The sequence below is a fragment of the Ambystoma mexicanum genome, chromosome 1q (genome assembly GCF_040938575.1).
Source record: "Ambystoma mexicanum isolate Mex_15411 chromosome 1q, UKY_AmexF1_1, whole genome shotgun sequence".
NCBI lineage: Eukaryota > Metazoa > Chordata > Amphibia > Caudata > Ambystomatidae > Ambystoma > Ambystoma mexicanum.
The window spans coordinates 657,515,933-657,534,697 of NC_090922.1; the positions used below are offsets into that span (position 1 = coordinate 657,515,933).

Genomic DNA, 18,765 nt, shown 5'->3' on the forward strand with positions numbered 1-18,765 from the left:
ACTATATGCAGCTCCAAAATCTCACATTTACCTCAAATTGGCCTCCAGCTGTCCCAGCTATAACACCACAGGGCCTCCCCTGGTCTTTTCTGCAAAGTGCTGGCTTCAAAGCTTGTGTAGGGGCCGTCCTGCTGCACTCCCCCTGTCCTCACCATCACTCTGCTCAAAGCTGGTGATCGCGGCTTGCTCATCACTGCCTGCACTGGCCAGCCTCTGCCTGCTTGCACCCTTTCTTTGGGCCAGGGCGCCGCACGCTGACGTGTGATGTTTCTCCCCCAAGTGGGTCGGTGGGGGACGAGCACCTCTGGGTCGACGCTGTGAGAAACCTGAGGGCATTCTCCCAAGCAGACCTCGAGAATCCCTTATTCAGGTGGCTAGGAAGGTGCTGTCGCTCTCAGATCCCAACTCTGGGAGCGGATGAGTGAGGGAAGATCACCGGGGATGGGGAACCCGGGTCTCGGGGGAAATACCCCAGGTGAGATGGAGTATTATACCAAGGAAGAAGACTAGATCCCTGAGACCTTTGTAGGCTGTACCACACCTGCCTCCCTCCCTCCCATTGAATCTCCCCTGCAAAGATCTAACGACCCCTCCATATATAACAAATCCCCTAGGATCCCAAACTCTGTTGCACTCTGAAACCATCTCTCCCAGAATCCCTGTTTTCCTGTGTCCTACCCGAATACTGTCATTCTGCTCCACGTCCCTCTGATTATTATTTCCTGAACTCCCAAAGTGTTGTGACAAAACACTACCCCTCCCACTATATCCCCTATTCAAGTCACAGACCAGCCTACCCTACAAAGATCACCTTTCCGAGTTCACCAACCACCCCCTTCCTTATGACACTTTTTCCCCATCCTACCCCGTAGGATACTTAGAAAATCTACCTCCCCCTTTTTCGGCAAACATTTTTCCACACTGTGACAGACAACGGACTAACAACAAAGCTGTTTCCCAACGCAAGGGTCAGGCAGAGTCAGGCAATTAACCATAACTATGCACAGCTGATGGCCCTTTCCCTTCCCCCACAGGGATAAAAGGCGGAGCACGAAAGCACACTTCGAGCAAGGCCGAACACATGAGGAAGCAGCAATTCCAGACCGGCAGTTCAAACGGAGGAGGAAGGCGGAGAGACCTGGACGGATGACGAGTAAGGAATTACGCTTGCCTTTTTCACCTCAGACCTGTGAAGCCTCTGAAAGGTAAATCCTAAGACTGGGAAGGCCAGTTGGCGTGTGGTGTGACAAGTGTCAGCAGAACCACAAGGCCCTCACCCGCTGATAGTCAAAGCGGGGAGAATCGCATGCCACTGTGGTGCCGATCTTGACTCCTGAGACAAGAGACTCCACAGTTCAGCACAGTCGGTGAGTTGGAAAAGACAGATCTCAAAACCAAACTGGGCCCAAGGTTGCGGGCGGCAACCCTGTTGAACAACGAACTTGTGTATTTTAACTTTAAAGGAACACTATCAAACTGTCCAGAAGCAGAGTGGTCAGGCGTCGTGGTAGCGCTCATTCGAAGGACTCTGACTGAAGCCTGTTTGGGGTTGCTGAGTTGTTGTTTGAAACTACGAAGACCAAGAGGCCTTAGGGGAGGCTACTGTAAAGTGTCAAAGTGGTTCTACGAGGGTTGAGCAAAATCCCTTGTACACTCGAAAGTCTTTGACACATGAGTGAAAACAGATTGACCTGTGAAAGTAGCAAATGTAAACCCGATGCCTACAAATCAGGGAACAATGGACACACTTGAAAACTAGAGATTAATAGAACTGTGTGAAGCCTGGCTGGGGGCTTTAAGGGAAGCCTGGCTGGGGTCTTTTAGGAAAGCCTGACTGGGTGCTAAGACCCAAGCTTAAATAAAGAGAAGAACTAGTGAAGAGACATTGTGACGACAAATGTGAACCCGGCTGAGGGTTGTCCACAATGGATAGTTGGTGAAAAGGACAGTAAGACTGTTAAGTGATATGTTTCGAGTGAAAGGCGGTAGTGAGCCCGACTGAGGGAGGCTAACGTTGCAAGAAGGATCAGAGCCGGCTGAGGGATATCCAAGAGGCAAAGAGCAGTCGCCCAATGTGAAAAGATTGCCAAAGGAACTTTTGTTTATTGTTTTGGTACAGCTGGCCTTCTCAGGTAAGAAACCTTTGTAGGAAAGCGACTTTGCCACGGAAGGTCCCGGCATCGTTGAAAGGAACTGTAAGCTCTTGCTGGCGAGGCCCAGGAGTGTGTTGTGCTCAAATGTCCTGCCTTGTCCCAAAAAACGTGGGGGAGGGAGACCCAGCAATACCATCCTGACTTATCATTTGGTGAACACTTCTTTCTTTTCTTGAGAAAATTATCCCACACTATTTTGTAACTTAGTTGTAAGGATTGTCAATAGTTGTTTTTAGTATAGGCCCTTTTTATTTGACAAGATGACACTAGGACTGCTTTATTATTATTATTATTATTATTTGATGGTCGTAGAATGCTCTTATCTTATATTATGGTTTAGATTAGACGTTTTTCTCACCCATTATACATTTTAATAAACACCCTTGAACTGTGATCTGTTGTCTGTCTTTACTGTTGCCACCATGCGTTCTTTACAATGCCTTCATGCCTCTTGACTTTCACTGTGTGGCCCCTACCGCGCCTCTTGGCCGCTCTGGGTGCTCCTTTCTGCTGCGCAGCTCTCAGTAGTGGGCTATGGGTATGGCCCCTTCAGATCCTCCTGATCTCTCTGATGCAACGCTCCTTCTGTGGTGCGGGGGAGGCTCGGTCCTGCTTCGATCTTCCTGCTGGTGCTCGCCAGCAGGGGAGCCCCCGCTCCACGAATCCAGCCCTGGTGGGCCTCCAATATCGTAGGCAGCTCCTTCATGACGGGCTCCTCTGCTGTCCGCTGACCGACAGCGGCTGCTTTCCGTCACCCCGCCTCGCAGCCGCACTGGGCCCTCGATCGCCGCGGGTCTCCCCGAGTGGTTCTTCTTGCCCGTGGTTTCTCAGCTCTGCCTGCGCCAGCCGCGTTCACAGTACCTCTGCACCTCAGACACTGCAGAGACAAAAGCAGCACACTCGCTTCTGCTGAAGTCCCCCAGCAATCCGGGCTGCTGATCTCCACCACTGCAGCCTACATCAATAAATCCTGCTTGGGGAAGGCTCTTTTAATCGCTTTGTCTTTGGCCCCGGGGAGTGAGAGCTCGACGATCACGCTGCTCTCCCCTCGGCGGCCATCTTGGAATCACAATGCTCTTTTTAATGGGTATCCATCATAGATGCAAGTACAAAATGCTGTTTTTTTTTTCTTTTTAGAAAGGATATGTGCATTTATGTGGCAGCACTGGCATTTTGGGGCACCCAGTCTAGCCATTCCTTGATGTGGCATGACTTAATTTTTTACTGGGATTCTATGACAAAGCAAGCATGACAGATTTATTATGTGTTTAGACTGGCATTTAGGGCACCCAGTCAAGCCATTTCTTACTGTGGCGTGGCTTTTTTCACTGGGCATCAAGGGTAAAGCAAACATGATGAGCATTATTATGCATCTAGACACTGCCTGCATTGTCCAGCCAGAGTTGTGAGAAGACATTTTTAAAGGCAGAGCCATGGTGAGCAGGTTTTCTTATAGTATCATTACTGGCATGTTATGTTAAGTTGATTTGTACCGCGCATCGCTACCACCCAGGGGCAGTCTCCAGGCACTCGCGTGGCTCTGCAAAAAAGTGGGTTTGAGAGGTTATTGGGGGGGGGGGGGAGAAGGGTGAGAGGATGGGTTCAGAACCAGAAGGGACTGTCATCTTTGAGTGTTTTGCATGTGCTTACTTGTGAGCAGCCGCACACATTGTAACCTTATAGGTAAGATTCCATGCCTCAGGTGTGTGGTAGTGTTTTGTGTTGGTGTTAATGTTGTGTGGTTACGATGGATTGGTCGTGTGCACTGGTTAGATAGTATCCATAAGGGTTTCAGAGTCGCAGGTGGTCTTAGCTGTAGGTAGTCTGGCTTCTTGGTGTGTTGTTGCATTTTAGATGGTATTGGGCTATCTGGGTGGTTCACTCTGTATGTCGGTATATTAATGGTTCTCTGCATGTTTACGAGTGTGGCTAGTCCCAATATCTGGTGTAGAGGTGTCGGTTATGTAGGAGGAGCAGGACGGGAACAGGATTAGTAAAGTCGGTAAGTTCGTTGTGGTCTCTCTCTCTGCTGTGGTCCTTTTGGATACCTCTTGATGGTATCTAGCCAGATTCTTGTTTGCGGGTCTTTGGCATCTCTCGTCTCCTCTCTAGTTGTTTGCAGTGTTGTTGTTGCCAGTGTCCCTTCTAGTTTGTCACTGTCTGCTGAATAGCCAGGTTTTGAGCAGTTTCCTGAAGGTGATGTTGTCTTCTGTGGTTCTAATTACTTTGGGCATGTTGTTCCTGGTGTTAGCAATTAGACTTGAGAACGCTGTTCTGCTGAAATTCCTTTTTTCGTAGTGTTTTGCCTCTATTTGTAGGTGGTTGCTGGATCTCAGGTCCCTTCCTGGGCGATGCCGGCTAATTTTGTCTTGGAGGAATTCCGCTCCTTCTCTGTGTAAGGCTTTGTGGGTGATGCAGAGTGCTTTGAATTTGAAGCACCTTTTACTGGTAACCAGTGTAGGCTTTTCAGTGCTGGAGTGATGTCTCTTCTGTTTAGTCTTAGTAGGATTCTGGCTGCTGTATTTTGCACCCATTGCGATTTCTTATTGAGTCTTTCTGGCATTCCAAGGTAGAGGCTGTTTGCGTTGTCCATTCTTGTATCAGGGATATGATTGTGAGGGTTCTGTGGGGGAAGGAGAGGTAGTGAGCAATCCTGAGTAGTTGTAGGAGGAAGAAGCATTTTTTGGTGATTGTGTTGACTTGTGGTTCCAGTGATGGTCCGTTGTCCATGAGAATTCTAGGTTGTCTACTACATTGGTAGTACCCATGCCGATTGGCTAGTCCAGTTATGAGTTCCCTCTGTCGAAGCCTGCGGATAAGGGCATTATTTAAGTTTTTTTCCAGGTTCAGTTTGAGGTTGTTCGTTATTATCCAGTTGTATATGTCTGTAAGACAGTTGTCAAGGTTGTTATTTTGTTCCTGTGTTCTGTTTGTGAAAAACAATCAGTTGGGTCATCTCTGTAGTTGTAGGCGGTAAATCCGCGGGACCAAATGATTTTCATCAGTGGGTAGAGGCTGGAACCCTGTAGGACTCCGCAGGATATATTTTTGGTGTTTGAGGTGAACGGTGGTAGGCAGGTTCGTTCGGTTTGTTAGGAATGAGGTAAGCCACTTTAGTGTGGATTCCTGTATGCCGCATTCCATCAATATTTTTATCAGTGTTGCGTCGCTGGTTATTTCAAAAGTCGCTGATATGTCCAATAGAAGGAGGGCCAAATGGTTTTCGTCCTCTGCATTTATTTTCAAGTTGTCCCATATCAATAGATGTGCTGATTCTGTTCCTCTCATCGGTCTGAAGCCAACTTGTGATTGGTCGAGTATTCCATTTGTTTCGATGTGTTTAAGATGGATTTAGTAGATGTGGTTCTCCAGGATATTCGCTGGGTAGGGCAGGTTGGATATCGGTCTGTAGTTGCATGCCTTCTGCGCTGTCTGACTTTTAGTTATCAGTGGTTTGATGTATGCTGATTTGAAGGAGGATGGTACTATTAATCATTTGAGTGATAGATTAATTAATACGGAAGCGTGTCACTGGGGATCTGTGGTTGGGGATTCCTTTGAAGACGTCCAGGGGGCAGGGGTATCTTGGAGATCCTGCAAGGTTGGTGTTCTTGATCAGTGTGGCAAAGTTTTCTCTGGTTCTAGGCAGAGTTTTGCTGATCCAGTGGTCATGGTTGTATTTTCCCCAGCGAGGTTGATGGTCTCCTGTATTGTCTATTTTTGCTCTGAGATGGTTAGTGATTTTGTCACAAAGTGTTTGTGTAAGGGTGATGGAATTTTTGCAGAAAGAGGTTTTTTTATCTCTTTGATTTTGAAGAATTCTTTCTGTGGATTGTTTGCCGATTCTATTCTTGTGGTGTATTAGTTTTTTTGCTTTGAGGACTGTTGCTTTGAACAGTTTGAGTTGTCTTTATTTTATTTTGTGCTGTCTGGTGTATTGTTCTCTCCATTTTGTTTGCATTTTGAGTTGTTTCAGTTCTTCTGTGAACCATTTTGCTGTCAGTTATTTTGGTTATCAGCCTCCTTTGTCTCCTCTATTTTGTCTGTTGGCCTGTATTTTATAATTGTCGGGTATTGCTTCGTTTGTGATGGCTTTATAGTTTTCTGATGGCCAGGTTTCTGTAAGGAAGAGCACGTCTGTGCGCCCTTTGCTTAGGAGGTCATGGATTCCAAGTGTTTTTCCTTGGATCTAACGTTGAGAAGCTTACAGTGTAGTTTGCTTGATTTCCCTTTCGTATTATTGTTGATATTGTTTGTTCTGACCGGTGTGGTGTTGGTTAGGTTTCCGTTCCAGATAGGTTTTTCCCGGTTGAGTCTGTTGGGTGGGGTGGTTCTTTGTTGGTCAGTCTCTTTGTTGAGTAGACCGATAAGGTTTATGGCGGGGTTGGTTGATTCTGGTTTGTTCCAGCCTTGGTGATGCAGGGGTTGTAAAGTGTGATGGATTCCAACTTGTCACTTGTTGTGGTTGGGGCATTGTCCATGGTGGAGACCGGGTTGGGATGGTTTATTAGTTGTCATGTTCCATTTGGTGTGCTAGTTGGGTCCATATTTGTGACGCTTGTTGGCTGTCTCTTCATTGTTGCTGTGCCATTTTTGTTATACCACATTGTCATATGTGCACAGGTAACGAGCAACGTAGTCTCTCTGCTCTGTTATTTGTATGTCTCCTCGGGCCATCTGGGATGTTTATTGTAGTTTTTGGGGTTGTCTGATCATGCTGGTCGGTACCTTGCCGAGTGGTTTGGGTTTTCTTATTATTGCTGTTGTGTGTTCTGGCTTCTTTCTTGTGGCGAGGCATGATGTGTGGTTTGTTCCTTTGAGTGGGTGTCCTCTTTCTATTAGTGTTTTTCCTGGTCTTTTGGGTTTAGTCTTTGCTGTTTGTGGTTTGTTGCTTGTATTTGGGAAGTTGTGGGTAGTTGAGACCTCGGTTTATGGGACTTTGTGGTTCCGTTTGTTTATTGCTTCTTTCTTTTTTGGATCCTATGAGGTCCTTTTTTTCGTTATTGTTGAATTGATTGTTGGATTATGCACAAAGCAAACATGAATATTGCTTGATTAAATACATGTGAACACTGGCATATATTGGTGCAGTCTGCATGAAAATGTATTGATTGTGAGGATGCTGGGTTCCTGCTTTTGACTGGTATAGCAAAGGATTCTCACCCATTCTGCTGCAAGGACTACCGGTAGGAGGAAAACGCCAGTGGCTGAGTGGGTTTACTGTGCAGGGAACTGAAGTGCGCCCTCTCCTCTTTTTCGTCATATTTCCAGGATTTTTGAAGGGTGGAATCTTCAGAATCTAATGGGGTGCTGCGCCGGGGTGACACATGCCCTGCTTTGGAGTGCCTCACTGTAGGCTACTCCCCCCTTTCACCACTGTGGGATTCAGTGTGAGCTTGTCCTTGCAAACCTGATGACTACAGCTACCAGAAGTCCTTGCAGCAGAATCATCATTGATTGTTAACAGCTGCACCTGCTGTGAGCTGCAAGCTAAGACTGCCTCCCTGATGATGTGAAGAGCACAGAAACCGGTAGGAGAACACCAGTGGCTGAGTGAGTTTATTATACACAAAACGCATGCAATACCAAACTTTAAACATTCAAATAAATTAGGCAACTTTGTACAGCATATTAATATGTTGGCACCACGTAGAGCTATGCCCATCACCACAGTCCAGGCATACCTCTGTGGTACAGAGATCAACATATTAATATGCTGTACAAATTTGCCCAATTTATTTGAATATATATGCACATACATTTCAGCCTATGGTTCTGGTTCAACCACACCACTGCTGATTGCATGCCTTCATTTTAATGTTTACCTTGGTTCTCACTCTGTCCTATTTGTTCCAAGTCCATGAGGTTTTCTGTGAAACATCTTACATGCATGCCCCTTGCCACTTTTTCACTCGTTTCCTCTCCTGTCTGAGGGCATCAGTTGAAATAATAGAGGATGCTTGGGCCTATAATGGCATGCAGTGCAGTATTAGTAGACCAAGGAATGGAACTCCATGTACCAGATTCTAAATCCTGGGTCTTGCTCTTTTTTTCATTTTTACTTTGTAACCTCCTTTAAAATGTGGGAGGGTGGCACTGCTTAAAGCAGCTGGCAAGCTATTAATTGGCAGTCAGCAAGTAACCAGTAGCTCCGCAGCTAACGGTTGGAGACCCATGGACAAAACGGATCCCATTTTGAGTGTTCCTCTTTGTATTGTTTGCACGCGTCTAGGATTGTAATTGCCACTATTTAAAAAGTCCCTTGCATTTAAGAGCCTATACTGCTGTCATGAGATTTATTTCCCACTGCTACTTGGTCCAGGATACCAGCTAAGCCATAGACACAAATCCAGAATATGCCTTCTTAGTCCATGCAAACCAAGGAGCATGCTTCACAAATCCCAGCGATTGACAGCTTCCTTTAGCCACCTCAAGAATCGCTAGACTTTACCTATCTGGTCGCTTGGCATGGCTCCTCATTCTCAGATCGCACACTGCAAATGCAATCCCCACAGGGGTTTTGGGATGTTGGGTCCTCTAGTCAACCCTTACTGAACTGTAGTTCTGTGGCTTGAGTTCTGTTGAATGCTTCACAAACACATTGCAGGCAGCATGCCTCTCTGCTTGGGGCGCAGGTTCCTACCAGAGCAGTCCTCGCCCTAGTTCCTCCTAGGCCTACGGCGTGGCTCAGAAGCTCTCCTCTCCCGCTCTCATCCAGGCTTTGCATTTCAATTCCGGGTCCTACCCAGTGGCATGCAAAAATGCCCAGTCAAACGACAAATAACTTCTATCATTATGGCTATTCAGGCACAGCTGTGCCCGGTCCAGTAAGTGTAAGTTACCTGTGGCCTCACCTGCATATGTGATGGAAGTGTATGGCCAAGCTTTATAAACAATCAGTATAGCAGTCTAGTGCTTTAGCAAATATTTGTGCTTTTTATGTTTTGTAATTGATACCGATCCCTGAATAAGGATTTGGTCCAAATGCATTGGATCAAGAAATCTAAATGAAAGCCTCTGGTTTAAAGGAACTGGAGAATACGATTCTATTAATGAACAAGAATGTTACTAATGATAAGAATTGACTAATTATTAATATATTAATGAGAAACGAATGGTTAATCCATTAAGGGTTCCCCCAGCCCATTGACCAGGATCCGGTCAGCAAATGGTGTACAATATATTGACGAACCCATGTGCAAAGAGATTTCTGGTGTGCACCAAATATCAGCCATTAACAGTTTGAACATTACAGTGATGCCCTCTCAGTCCCTCCCTTTTTACAAAAAAGCATAACGCACCAAAGGCTGTACATCAATATTCTAGCTGTTTTGGGAACAGATGGGTCTTAAGCTTCTTTTTAAAAAAAGCGAACTCCTCGGCGAGCTGATCTGCAAATCTGGCATTGAAAACCTGCGAGAACAGGAGTTTAGGAAAGTCTGAAATTAAAAAGTGCTCTTTTTTCAGAGTGAAGTTAGCAGTTTCTTATGCATTTTTTGTACTTGGCAGACACAACGTCAGGACAGTATAGTTGTAAGCCCGGTGTATAAGGCAGTGGATCTTCAACTCCATGCACACCTGCACTTTTAGCAATTGCATATCGATGAAGGCTGGAGAGAGATTCTATCTATGCCCCAAATTAGGCAGTAGCTGAGCTGGTGCATTCTAGATACAATGGATTTTTCTAATATGGCATTTTCGGAAAGCCAAAGTAAGAGAAAAAAAACAGAATGCCATCTCTCGGATAGGTACAGATGTTGAATTTTAGGGACAATTGAGTCTGTAAAGTTGGTCAGATTTCACGCATCTATAGGCTAGCAGATCATAGGCAGAATATGCTGGCTCTAAACTATTGCTCTTTAGTCATCTAAAAACCTTAATCGTATACAGCATTGAAAATCTGATGGCAACATCACCCAGATTCTTTTTCAGCCACAGGGGGCCTCTGATGTTGTTGGCCTACAGAAACACGGGCTGTGAATGAGGGTCAGAAAAATCTAAACCTTACAGTGAAACAATGGAGGGAAAAGTGGGGGAATTCGGTGATGATTTAAACTAGGAAGAACCTTTCCTTAAGAATAGGGGGAAGAAATAAACCAATCACGAGAGAAGAACAGGAGTCTAATCGGGAGAATAGTGTCTGCAATGGTGTGACATGCTATGGATAGATTGAGAAATGTAATTGTCCTGCCGCCATCAGCAATTGTTCTAATGTCATCCCATCAACACTTGTGCAGTCACATGACTAAGTCAAAACTGTGCTGATAAAGGATAATGTTTTCCACTGTTCTGTATAACATGAGTAACTTTTACTAAGGTCATGTCCGTTGACATCCCATGGATCGAAATTAAGATTAGATGAACAGAAACTAAAAGCAGCTCCTGGATATTCAGTATTAACAAGAGACTAAGAGCTACCACTCGGGAATGAGGAGCTAGTAGTATATTCCGTTCTGCAAATCTAACTTCCACATGGTCTTCAAGCATATCATTTATTTCAATAATTATGGTAACAAATGCTTTAAATGTCATATAGCAGTGTCCTAATGTTTATTTATAGATTGGTCTAAAAGCTCACAGAGTCACAAAGGTGTTTTTGTTTATTTAGATTTAATATACATATAGCAATTAGGTTTTGTATATACTACATAAAACATTTTAAAAATGCAAGTATCAAGGAAAAGCCAAATAATTACATATATGTAACATATAAACAATTGTGTGTCGTCGGGAGATCTATTAATATCTAAAAAACCAGACCATCATAAAATGCCTTAAAATCAGATTAAAACTCAGTGTATAAAATTTCCTTCAAAAAATTCATATGGTACATGATATTTCTTTGCATTTCCAATAAAATTTAACCAAAAAATAAATAAGATTAATATAATTTCCCTCCATAAAAAGAGACCATGGGGAAGCCACATCAGTTCAATTGGTTTGATTGTTGTACATCTTCATGACCTTGGACCTTCTTGTACTCGGACCGTCGCATAATAACAAGATGTGTTTCAGAGTTTCAATGACATCATCAACACATAGCCTACATTTGTGATGAGCTCGAGGAACTCCTAATTGGCTACTCTTGACCTCTGGTACCTCACAAATGTCACATTTCAAGAGAAGATATTGTCGTATCACACAGCTACTTGGATATGCCACAGTGTATGATGAACTATAAATGTGATACAGTTGATAGGTAATAAAAGGACCACCATTGGCTTTTGATGCTAGCTGCACAATTGAATTTTCGCTGCTCAATTTCCGTTTCAAATTTCATTTAATGGCATAAACCGAAGTAGGAATAGAAAGGAAGTCCATTCCGGCTCGCCATTTGTCATATACGGTTATTATATTGCCAAAAGTACACAGCTTCTTGAAGTTCTCCAAACCGAGAAACGACCTAATATAATTTACCATCATGGTAACATTGTTTAGCCTTGTCAGATTTATCCAACACATAAATTGTCTTTGAGTAAACATTGATGTGATCCCAGCTAGGTCGAATTCTAAGTATAAAATGTCAATTGACAGAGCTGATGGCATACGGAAATTTGTAATAATTTGGCTTCAAATCTAATCGCCTCTGGGCCATAGGCATGGCCCCATATTTCAATTCCGTTGGACAAGATTGATACTATTTTGGCCTAATATAACAGTAGTACGGTCTGAACTGGAAAAAAAAAATACATTCCTGCCTATAAAGGTGCTCATTACGTTAATCATACATTTTAGCTTTGGTTTCTTCCCAATGAATATTTCACATATAGGAGCAATCAGTAAGATATTTGTAGCTTGTAACAGTCTCAAGATTCGTCCCATCCAATGACCATGCAGGACATGTTTTTCAACTTCTTTTTAGCTGAAAAAATCATTAGCTTACTGTTTGATATATTCACGGTAAGGCCATTCGACCAGCATAAATCCCAAGAGCACCAATCATCGCGTGAAGGCCCTTGGCAGTATCATCTAAAAGTACCAGATCATCAGCATAGGCTAACCAGCCGATGAACCTGGTACCAACCTTAACATGACAATGAGTGATGTCCATAAAAGCCTAAAACCTTGTTTAACACATCTATTAGAAGTCATGGCGCAAGATAGTTTGCCTCTTCCATCCAATCAAACCTTAACTCTAGTATCATTATGGAGAAGCATTAACATCTTTAGAAGGCCAGCTGGGATGTTCCAGGCAGCTTTGCCCATAGTCTATTTCTCAGTACTGTGTCGAAAGCGGCACTAAAATCAATGAAAGCACAATAGACAACGTCTCGCGTCCCAGTTTAGAATATTCCACTTCTTCTGTGGAAGATTTTGCCTGAAATTCGGTCTGACAAGAACTCAGGATGCCATTAACTTCTATCCACTCTGACAGTTCAGCATAGCGTACTCTAGCGAATATCCTGCGCGGAATGTGGAGCATTGCAAGCATGCAGTAATTGGAGGGTCTATTCCGAGGATCTTTTTTATGCATACAGAGAATGTGGCTTTCACACCACCAGTTCTACCAATATCTATGAATAGTAGATGTAGGGCGTAGGCCCATAACTCTGGCGACATGTTCAGAAGACGTTTACATAGGCCATCAGGGCCGGCAGCACAAGACTGGTTCAAGTGTTCAATAAGCATAATCATATCGAGGGTGGAGGCTTTGCAAGACCAATCTACATGCGGAATGGCTACATGAGTATCCTCTTGCCGCGCTGAACCAATAGTACATTCCATGTGTTCCGCCCAGGCAGATTCAGGCTCACTATTAACAGGCAATTCTCGTTTTGAACTCTTGTCTCATCACTTTCCATATTTCAGTTTTATCATTAGATTTTGCAAGTTCAGCTAGCATCAACCATTGTTTTTGTTCCTGAGAAGTTTTGTGTTCCTGAGAAGCTTTGTTCTTTCATCCATAAGTAATAACCTTTTTTCACACGTTTGATTTCTTCAGTAATTTTAACAGGTCTATTAGTGCCAATGGCAGAGCAAAGGCAAGTCTTAATAACCGGTCTCAGATTTCTTTGCTGCTTATATTTCCGGATCAAAATCAATGTGATTAGTTATAGATTTGCTACAACGCTCAAATGGACCTTTTATATTGCCTTGGTTTCAATATGTGTTCACAAACGGATGAGATCAGTAGTGAAAATGTGCTGTTGGGAAGAGGGTATGACTGAATAGGTTTCAATGAATCGTGGTAAAAGGCCTATCCATGCCTCTTGGCCTTTACTTAAATTGTGGGGATTCCATTGAATTCGATTACCACCCTGGTTGATAAAAATATTGCCATTTAGATCGTACTGGCTAGATGGTAGATTAGTCACCAGAGAACGAAAAAGCACACATAGCGGTAAATGATCACTTTCTTGTCTAGGCAAGATTGCCATATCGTCCACCACAGTTAGTCCAAGTTGGTTTACAAAGACCTAGTCAATCATGGAAGTACACTGCCCACAAATTCGGGTATAAGCACGCATGGAGTCACCAGCACATAGGCCATTCAAACTCGTGGCACCATACGGCTTGAGCAGAGTACTCCATATACGTGCTTTGGGTTTAGCTGCCCTATGTCTCACAGGTGGGGTTGTCTGCTTCACCAAGGAGCTGTCATTGATATCCATATCAGCATTGAAGTCTCTCACCACAAAGAACAGCATATGGTCCCCATTTGTATCTAGCGTGCCTTTTTACGCTACTTGCATTCTTCTTTGTGACCTTACAATTCGGAGGATCATATACATTGATTAAAATGAAGGGAAGCTCAGCATAAGATACTTTGACCCCTAGTACAGGATCTGTGGAGCCGGGTAGTTCAGAAATCCGCCAAGGATGGCGGACAGATATTAGAAGGCCACCTTTAGGGTGACCTAAAGGCCCTTTAGTGGCAGGTTTCTGAATCGTAGTCCGGCTGTCAAGCTCAGCAATCTCTGTAAGCCATGTTTCTTGAAGGGCCAAGATAGTGAACCTGTCCATTATCGACCATACACGTTCTGCTTCAAATACATGTGCAAAACCCCTCGTGTTCCATGAACATAAAACATTTCTGTCACTTCAACAAGGAACAGAAACGAGATTTTAAAGCTGCGGGCAACCATTGCCAATATCCATCGCTGGGATTGTGGGATATTTCGACCCACTCAGATGTGCTATGTTCCACCACTTTGCTGCTTTAATGCCAGAAACAGCACAAAATGGATGCGCTGACTCCTGTGCGCGCCAAGATCCTTGAACTGCGCTTTGCAATAACCAGAAAATGGCTGCACCGCCCTGCCAACACACATTCAGGTGGGGTGGAACAGAGTACTCCATGCAGGAGTATGCCAGTGGCCTCTGCAACATTTTACATGGAGCAAAGGAAAGAAGCAGCATTACATTGCTGTAAACCCAAAATGCCTCTTTAAAATGTCATCTTTTCAACCTTAAAAAGTGCTGTTTTGGCGCTAATTCCACCATTTCTCCTGAACCACTGTGATTAAAGGGCCCTGTAATGCTCCGTATCAGTCCTTAGTCTCAGAGGAACCGGGCCTCATTTGAATGACCGCTCATACCAAAAGTATCTTTGAAAGAGCAACCCAAAGACTTTGTTTTTCATTTTATTTCTTTGCAACAAGTATCAAGAATCAGCTGTCCAGAGAAAAACTGTAACCAGATGCTTGATACATTTATCCACGCTGCAAACAATTCCAGCACTCAAGGGAAGGACTAGAACTGACTAAAATGTGTATTTGCTGCAGATGAAAACCAAATTCGAAGGAATAAGTTAAATGTGCTTTTTCCTGAATGAAGAGCAAAATCGCCTATTTTTAAAAGTATATTATTGTCTAATGGCTTGATTATTTAAGAATGTAAAAGGATTTGCAACTGTTAAAAATCCACCTATGAACTGTTTAATTCCATAGGTTTAAAGTAAAGATTTAAAAGGTGAAACTCAAAGCTAAACCCAGTCTGAGTTGGTAAACTATTAAAAAAAAAAAAATAAACCTGCTCTGCAAGTTGCTAGCCCTGAGAAAGGCTGACACATCAACTGCTGGAACAGGAAAAGGCTAATTGCTAGATTGGAGGCTTTGAATCCCCAGGACAATGGGACCTTTCAAGTCACGTTAGACATTAGTCTTTGCCCCAGGCTAAGACAATAGCAGGCTAAGACACTCACCCTTACAGTGGGAGGGGTAGGAAGCTTCACTCACAAGCGAGATGCCCCTCATTTGGCTTCAAAGGGATTGACATTTCCTTACAATTGGGGAAAAGAAAAAAGAAACAGACAAGTGACATTTGGTGTTTAAAATGCCTATTTTGCAACTGAACTTTCAAGACATTTAACTTTGCCAAATGAATGAGGAAAAATCGTAGTTTTAAATCTAATTTTATGCTATTCATTTGAAGACTTGGTAGGACTCAGTACTGCATAAGCAACAGAATTTATGAAGAATGACCGATTGTGCGGAAAGTATTAATGTTGCAAACATAACATTGTGTACACATATCCCAGGGGTAATTGCGCATCTATGTACAAAATTGGGAAATGTTGGGCCAAATCTTTCATGGTTAAAATTGCCAAAATGTCAGACTAAACCAGTCCTACAGACTTGGAGTTGGATTAAAATGTAACTCACAAAATATGTAACCTGTGCATCTGATTATCTTAAAGGCCATAACTACATAAATATGTATTTGTGGGAAAGTTAGATTTTGGTTCCAATGGCTATGGAAGGTGGCTATTCATTGTAAAATTCATCCCATAAACATGACATCCTTTTCTGTGATCCAATCGGCGAAAAGCAAGGCGGCGATTGTGCTTTTGCCCAAAGCTAGAATTAGGGGTGTGGACAGTAAGCCAGCCCCTGCCATATACTTTAGTGATGTCATTTGGCATGATAAATAAGGGAACCTCATAGCACACAGAGACTGATTCCTGACTTCTTCCTGATTTTCTGCGTGGCATACTACTTGATCCTGATTCCTGATTTTCCTTACAAAGCTAAGGATTCAGCATTGCTGAACTCCCTTTTCAGATAGACCTCAAACTCTAAAAATCCCAAAAACCTAAGGGAAGCATTCTGATCCAGCTGGCTTGCTACCACTAAATGTATGCTTGCTGCAAACTCGCCATCCCACTGATCTCCAGTCTCCAGTAACCAGTGCAGTCTCCAGTCCAGAGCAGTCCGGTGACCAGAACTGCCCAGCTGACCCTACTCCACCAGATGTGCCCTGCTGTCCTTGATTAGACCCGATCCGTGTGATAACCAGAACCCTAGACGGTCCAAAATCCTAAATGAAAGTGGACTGTAAGTATTAATAGGAAGCATAGAAAATCATAGCATACCTTGCCTTCTCTTGTCCCATCCCAATCTCTAGACCATACTATCCTTACCTTAAGAACTTGTAACGTTGTCAGAACCATTCTTGAAACCTTGCCTTTGATTCTTTGCGCTAGTGCTAACTACTTTAAATAATTTTGTCTGGTGAAATCCCAAACCCTTAATCCTCCCTCGGGTAATTGGACTGAGTCCGCCAGGGCAGACACGGAGGTGCTGGGGTTGGTTCCGCGGATCAACTCTAGAGCTTACTGTGTTTCAATCTGGTAACCCTGCCTGAATGCCCTAGTGTAGAGCATAACGATCCTTGTAAAAGTTGATTTCTTTTTGCGCCTTTATTTTCCAAAAACACCTCTCATTCAACACTGCATAACTCGCACAATTTAATAGCTAGAGACTTCATTCAACTCTGGATTATACCTAAGACCCATAGCTACATCCCAACCTAACAACCGCACTCAAAATTAGTATATTTCACGTGTTTTTCTTAAAAATTATTTGGTTAATTTTAGGCGGAAATCAGCATTTCTGCAAAGTTTTACACGTGTGATTTTTGTCTTAAATTATTTTCAAACTTCCATTCAGATTTAAAGGGTTTAATTTTGCTCAAACTATAGCTCATGATTCTAAGCATCTTGTCAATGTTGCTCCCATAGAAATGTATACTGATTTAAGGATTTGTGCACACTTCATTGTTTTACTAAACCATTTTCGAATGTCATTGTGTTTCAAACCCGTTTTTCTCTCTTGTTTGGGGAAGGAAGGTTCTACTCCAATTCTGTTTACTGTTCTTTATTCCTGAATACCTGCTGCTTCCTTACATCTGTTTAGAATTGATTATTTGTGGGTTGAGGAATATTGCAGGGGGAAATCCTAACTTAAGTGATATCTTTTCAAACAAGCCAAAAGTGTTCTTTTCTCTGATCTTTTATATTTTGTGTTGCTAAAAGTGAATTTAACTGCCTTACATACCTTATTATCTGTTATTGTCACCACATTGGTGATTGCTGCTCCCTATTCAAAAGTATATGTTTAATTTGAATTTTAAATAAATATTACCTTAACCAACCAGCCTGATTCCTGGTCCATTGTGACCTGGGGTATTTTGAGAAGGGGTGTGATATGAGTGGTATATGACTCTGAATATTGAACCTATAGACATAATAAAATAAGCATTTCAACTGTGCGCTGCATACTAGGCTGTGACCAGGGTTTATCGCCTGATTGAAATACTTAACAGGATCCAATCTACTTGCATTCACTGTACAGCTGAGAGACACGCCGTTTAGAGATTCCCCGCTGGTTATTTAGTTCAAGGGCATTCAATGATCTAGTGACCCACCTTTTCGTTTGGGGGTGGGAAGCCCAGTGTCTCAATTGGGTATATTGAAACCTTTCCCTTTCAGTTATACTAAAGGCTGTCTTGCATTCGTTAAAGCTCAGTGGTTCACTGTTACTAAACAACTGCTGCAAATGAGTGAGCCTCCCCTAGATCGGTGTCGGCGTGCCCATACCCAGCGTAGCACCCCATTGTCGCAGCGTCTTTCCTATGTAATAGAGTGTATTTCTGGTCGTGGTCAGAAGCTGGGTGTCTGAGATTTTCATTAGGGCCTTTCTCTCCACATATGAGATGTGAGAGTGTGACCGCAGAATATCCCTGTTCTCTGTCTTTCCGTTTCGGGTTGCATCCCATCATCTGCCCAGGTAACCGCACGGGAAACCTGAGCGGCATAATTATAGCGAAACACGTACGGGACCCACAAGCCTCCTAACTTTGCTCGTTTCAATAGTACCCTCCTAGATATTTTCACCTGTTTGATCCGTAGTGCGTGAAGCTCTGAATCAGCGATTTTTAACTGCTAATGCCGGGCAGGCAGCGGTACAGTAGTCGAGGGATGAGATTCATCTTTACAGCAGCAATTTTGACAAACCAAGCGATTTCTTGTCTATCCCACCTGGTGACATCCTCGGACAGCCCTTGGAATAGTGGCAGGAAGTTGCGCCTGTAGACTTCAGAGATTCTCCTGGGAAGTTGTACTCCTAAGTAGGGAATAGATTCCCGGGACCATTTTATATGTGCCAAACCCATAACTAAAGGTAAATCCTGTGGTCGCAAAGAGACATTTAGACCATGTGAAGTAATCTTAAAACCAGAGCCGACCAAATTCCTGTCTTCACCCAGCACTTCCCCCAGAGAGGTTCAGAGATTCTGCAGGGTTAGCAGGATGTCATCCACATAAAGAGAAGCCTTATAGCTGACACATCCGACTTCTATATCCATAATGCTCACATTATTCCTGATGTGG

At 43.4% G+C, this 18,765-nt stretch overlaps 1 protein-coding gene across 3 annotated transcripts in view; it reads left to right on the forward strand.

Annotated features, from left to right (window-relative positions):
- Positions 1–18,765, forward strand: part of VAMP4 (vesicle associated membrane protein 4) — a 436,264-nt gene that overhangs the window by 11,257 nt on the left and 406,242 nt on the right. The window contains exon 1 of one of the 3 annotated variants that reach the window (XM_069641245.1): positions 7,662–7,684. The exons of the other annotated variants lie outside the window; for them this stretch is intronic. The gene's annotated coding sequence lies outside the window, so the exon portion shown is untranslated. Of the gene's footprint in view, positions 1–7,661; positions 7,685–18,765 lie in introns of those variants that run through there. 3 annotated transcript variants of the gene reach the window in all.